Consider the following 6,012-nt stretch of genomic DNA (forward strand, 5'->3'; position numbering starts at 1 on the left):
GAAATCCCTTCCCACCATCCTTCCTGCACAAGTCCCTCCAGGCCAGCTCTTGCCAAGAAGCTCCTTTCTTCTAGTTTGCCCTCTGACAGGGCTAAAAGGAAAGAACATCCCCCCAAAAAACAATCCATGGTCCCTCACAGTCAGGATGCAGGGAGGTGGCCAAAGGAAAAGGCAACGAGTTGTGGAGAACCCATTGCCAGTGCTTGGCTGTGTAGCAGTCTGGAGAAGCCCCATGGTAGTGGAAGCATCACCCGGAGTTTACATCTTCATTCAGCCAGTAGGGTGGAAGGTCCTTGCCACTCCCCACAACAACATGAAGGTTTGCAGGTTGTGTTCAGTTGTGGCTCCACTTGATTTGTCTTGTAGTGTGTGTTCAGTGTATTTATCAATAAATGCGTATGCATCCATCCTCAGGAGTCCTTGCAGGGCATTGCTGGATGCTCTGCCCTCACCACGCTGCTCTGCTCCCTCCCAGGAATCATAGAATGGTTTGGGTTGGAAGGAACCTTAAAGTTCATCTTGTTCCAACCCCCTGTCATGGGTCCACTAGACCAGATTGCTCCAAGCCCTATCCAGCTTGAACGTGAGCACTTTCAGGGATGGGTTTAACCAGTCCCACTCTTGCAACCACACATAAGCATTTGTGTGTCTCTTTGGACTCTGTTCATCCAGGTACACACTAAACCTCTGTATGTCGCTCTGAACCCATTAAATTTTTGAACCCAGAAATACATTTTTCTTGGAATAACCAAATGATGATGAATGAGACAAAGATCCAGAGCAGAGCAGACCAAGCAGGAGCTTCAGATGAGATACTAGGAAAAATATTTTCACTGTTAGGTTTGTCAGGCATTGGAATAGGTTTGCTCAGGGAGGTGTTGGAGTCTCAATCCCTGAAAGTGTTTAAGAGGCACTTGGATCTGGCACTGGAAGACATAGTTTAGGGTTTAGGGGTTACAGCAGAGTGACAGGTTAGTGGTTGGACTTGATCTTAAACATCTTTTCTAACCTTGTGATGATTCTATGATTCTAATTAATTACCCACTTAAAGGTGTTGAGAGTTTGATTATGAGCAATATGACCCCATGACCTTTGACCCAATGACCTGATTAACCATATTTAATGCCTCTTTACCCCAGGTGCAGGCAGCAAAGTTAAAACACTGCATCACCCTGTTTCACTCTTTATCCAATCCATGGGGTGCCAAGAGATGCTCCCTCCACCCCCAGCTCCTCGCTGATCCCAGGGTAAGGCATTACAGGGAGACCTTGAGCCTCTTGTCACCCCAAGACGGAGAAACATTTGCTCCAGCCAAGTCCCTGTTGCCCATCCTGCTTGTGCACACTCTCAGAGGCCAAGTTGTCCTTGGCAGCAGTGGAAGGACTCATGGAAAAGCAGCCCTGGGAGCAATGCCAAGGCTGCAGGCTGGTACAGGCAACCTCCCCATGGTGACCCGAGTGGGGCTGCTCGAGCACTAACGCACTCGTGGCACTGTTGGCAGGAGCATGACGTGCTGTGGGTGAAAGGCAGCTGGCACAGGTTTAGAATTCCTCCTGACAAGCCCATTTGGCCTGTTTGCAGGTGACCAGTGGGTCTGAGCCAACAGCAACGTCGGAATTTATAAAGTTAATAAAGTTTATGCAACACTCCCCACGCCTGGGCAGCGTCCGTGCTGTGCGGAGCAGCAGGAACAAGTCTGGCTGTTAATTGAGCAAGTCTCCATGCATGAGGGGCCTGCAAAGGGGAGGCAGGAATGTGGATTGGGGGTGGGATGAATCTTGCTCTGTTCCTGCTTCCTCTGGAGCCTGAGTGAGGGTGAGGCAGTTGTTGAGCAGTACCCTGGGAAGAAGGCAGCTCCTGGTTAGAGTGTTCCAGCTGGAAAAAGCAACAGGCTGGGTTTCGACACAGCTGAAAGAGAAAACCCTTATCTTGCACAAGAATTTCCCAGCCTGATCAAACACCTGAGCAGAGAGTACACCTATGCACAGCCCAGGTCCTCTCCTGCAAGAAACTAAAGACCAAAGCTGTGTCTGGCAGGTGAGGGGTTCATGGCACACTAAGGAAGGGCAGGGCCACGTGTGGCTGCTGCGGCACAGAATCACAGAATGGTTTGGGTTGGAAGGGACCTTCAAGATCATCCTGTTCCAACCCTCCTGCCCTGGGCAGGGACACCCTCCCCTCACTAGACCAGGTTGCTCAAACAGCGATGAAGACCTTAAATTTGCAGGTCTGGCTGCCACCAGATGGAGCTCAAAAGTAAGCAGGAGGAGAAGGATGTGCGTGGGGTGATGGGGCAGTGGGGCTGGTATGGGGCAGTGGGGTGAGAGGGCTGGTGTGGAGAGCAGCAGTCCTGGTGGGGCCCCTGGAGAAGCCAGGCAGCCCTCCAGCCTGCACCAGCCCATCAGACACGTGGCCCCAAAACCAGCTCACTCAGCTGTGCAGTGACCTGATGGGGATGTGGAGGGGACACATGGGGTCATGGTGATATGGCACTGCTTTTCCTTCCTCCTCCTCCTCTCTTGCACTAGAAGCTGATCTGCTGCCTGGGTTTGCCCTCCACCACAGTCTGATGGGTTTTGGCATTTCTCCGAGTCATTACTTGCTTTCTAAAAGTAGACAGAGTTGCAGGGCAGAGGGAGGTGTGGGGTCGGGAGTCCAGATTTTCCCATCTGCTACCAGGATCTCATCCTGGGCTGGGGACCACAGCTCCCCCCAGAACTCAACAAGGCTTTCCTTAGATCCAGCCCACAACAGCAGGGATGCTGTGGGCCCAGTCCTTCCCAAACCCCTCCAGAGCAGGCATTGCAAATCCTGTTGTTACAGGCATTCTCTTGCTCTGTTTGCAGTCTGGCATGTGCCCCGTTTGTGGATTTCAAGGGCTGGAGCCTTGACCTAGTGGCATTTGGAAACAGCGTCAGGCTAATGCAATGTATTTGCACTGCACATCTCATTTCTATTTTTAAGGTCCTACACTGGCCTTTGAAGGTGAGGGGGAAGCAAAGCTGCTGGAGGGAAAAAAAACAATCACCCCAAGCAGCAAGAGATAGGGAATGAGAAGAAATATTTCTCACCAGAGGTGGTGGGGTGGCATGAGGGCTGCCGCAAGGGACGAGAGCAAGCAGAAAGCAGCGAGAGTTTTTAACCAAATCTGTGAGTTAATCAAGACACCAGCAGGGAGCAGAGAGGAAGCATCAGTCCTTGTGGAGTTGGTGCCATGGGAGGTGGGTTCTTGCCCCTCTGATAGCAAGCCCTATGGAAAGGCTTAGGGAAAGGTATAGTGTATGAGAATCTCCTTTATTGTCTTGCTTCTACTGCCCAATGAGCCCCTTACTATCCCTCCACAGCGAGCAGCACGATGACAGAAGACATCAGCTGGAATCATAGAATCCCTTGGGTTGGAAAAGCCCTCCAAGATCATCAAGTCCAAACATTCCCCCAGCACTGCCAAGCCCACCACTAAACCATATCCCCACATGCCACATCTACAGGTCTGTTCAACCCCTCCAGGGATGGTGACTCCACTGCCCTGGGCAGCCTGTTCCCATGCTTGGTAACTTTGTGAGGAAATTTCTCCTGCTATCCAATTCAAACCTCCCTGACACAATTTGAGGCCATTTCACAGAATCATGCAGTGAGAACTTTCTCCCATTTTATCACTTGTTACTTGGGAAAAAGAGACCAACACCCACAGCAGTGGAGATGGAAACAGAACAAAAATAAACATGCTTGGCTGTCAGATGTTTTTCCTAAATATGTCTGAGTGATGCAAAGGGACAAGAAAGGCCCAAGTAACCAAGACAAGACAAAAGCTTTGCTCTTTGCAATGCCATGTAGCTGTCTGGGAACATATCTCAGGGAGGTTGGGCTCTTGAGTTTTTTACCCCCAGCAGAGCAGGATCCTGAGTCTGTCACATTTTAGATTCAGAAAAATCCCCTTTAAATCAGCAGGGTTTTTCCAGGCAGTTTTGCTCCACTGCACAGGGAGCCATGGGCATAAGGGCAGCCACTGATGAGTGCTGCAGTCACTGCTGCATCATCCAACCCACCGTGCAGGGTATGAGTTTAACCTCCATCCAGCACCCAAAACCAGGATGGAGAATGTGGTGGTGACATTGCAAAGCAGCTCCCTTAGAGCTGGATCAGGCTGGGGAATGTGCCCAGCTGAAAACCAGCCATGCAGGACTGGTGCCTTTGTTCTGCCACTGCCTCTCCCGGGGGTGACTACGGATAGTTGCTGTGTTTGACCCTGAAAGATCACGAGACCAAGAAGCAAATACAGCAATATTGACTTTACCTTGGCGAGTCCACACTGCAATTCACAGACTCTGAGGCTGCACACTTGGAAAAAAAATATTTGCCTCTCTAAAATATGGGTCTTCTGCTAGGAACCAGCAGTAGAGCAGACCTCACTGCTGCCCTGAGGCATCCTAGGGGTGAGCAGCACCCAAAGGGGTTTCCCAGGTGTGGGAATACTCTGGAGGAGTGCCACAGCTACACTTCCCAGCCCATTAGCGAGCCAGCACACCTCGTCTTACTCAGAAAGGATTTATTTTTGCTTTACTTTCCTGTGTTTTGTGATGTTTAAAGGCTGACACATACCTTCTGTGATACACAGTCCCCTGCACGTGGGTGCAGCCCCCAAGGCAGTGCCCAGAAACAGCAGTTTGCTCCCCAGCTGGAAGTCACATCAGGTCAGTCATGGGGTGATGTGCTGCTGTGGACATGCAGGTCACCCACAGGGTGCTGGCAGCTTTCGGAGTCCAAAATGTGTAACCTAGGCTGCTGGGACCCCTCCAAAACTATTCCCTTTGAAGGCACATACTTACACAGGGGGAACAGAGGACCCAGTGCTGCCTAGCCCCTGCTAGAGACAGGGGACACAGACCCTCTGCCCTCAGGACAAGGACTGGTGCCTCGAGAAACAGAGCTCAGGGAAAAGCTTACTCAACACTTTTCCCTGCCAGAAACGAGGAGCTAAGCTGGAAGTGGCCCTGAATGCCCCTGCAGCACAGACAGAAAGCAGAGCACCCACCTCCCCCCAGCTGCTCCCTGTCCTTTGCCCTGCCTGCACAGGACACTGGAGGAGCAAAGTCACAGCTCAGGGATCCCATGGCCCCAGCTGCCATCAGGGCTGCAGCACCTGGTGCACACAGGGACAGTCAAACTTCATGCTATAGCTGGAAGCAAAGCAGGGAGATTTGGCACCTTTGAGTCAACTGCTGCCAGGGTTTTGTTTGCCTCCAGCAGGAACAGAGGTACTCCCTTCATGCAGACACCTGCAGGCTCTTGTTTTCCCAGCTACCAGGCTGATCAAAGAAGGGCCAAGCAGGCAAATTAACTGATTCAAAGCAAAAATAAGCCAGAACAGCACTCAGGGCAATACAGCCCATAGGCCAGCTGGTCTCCAGGTCTGCCAAACCCAGCACAGCCCCTGAGATGTCATCCACACCAGGAGCTCCAGCCTGACACTAAGCCCCACAACGTGCACACACTAAGCAAGCCTCACCTCTCCCCTCATTATGAGGGGCTCACTCTGCACCAAATACTTTCCCCAGCCCCAACCAGACCTGCTCGGGCCCTGACACTCACTTCTACCCCGCAAGGCACTGGAACAGGGCAGGGCAGCAACATGCTTGAGGAGCAAAACAAGTTCAGTGCCAGCAGGGACAGGCTGTGCAGCCAAGTAAGGAGGAATGGGTGGGGGAAGGAGTTTGCAGCATCACCACAGCCCAGCCAGATCCTGCTCACAGGCAGAACAGAGACCAGTGAGTCACACTGGCACGTGCCATCCGGCAGCACCAGATCCTGCTGCTGCGGTCAGAAGCTGCACCACATCCCCATCCAGCACCACCAACACTCCCACCACAGCTCTTTCCTTCCCCCCTACAGACGAAGAACAACCTGCAGCATTTTAAAAGGCTGCTCAAGTTTATTAGTTGCCATTGCACAAAGTTTAAGGGTAATAAAACGTGTTACCAAGTCTGCTTAGAAAGGGCTTAGGTACACTGGGAA

Source organism: Acanthisitta chloris, unplaced genomic scaffold, assembly GCF_000695815.1.
Source record: "Acanthisitta chloris isolate BGI_N310 unplaced genomic scaffold, ASM69581v1 scaffold35844, whole genome shotgun sequence".
NCBI classification, from domain to species: domain Eukaryota; kingdom Metazoa; phylum Chordata; class Aves; order Passeriformes; family Acanthisittidae; genus Acanthisitta; species Acanthisitta chloris.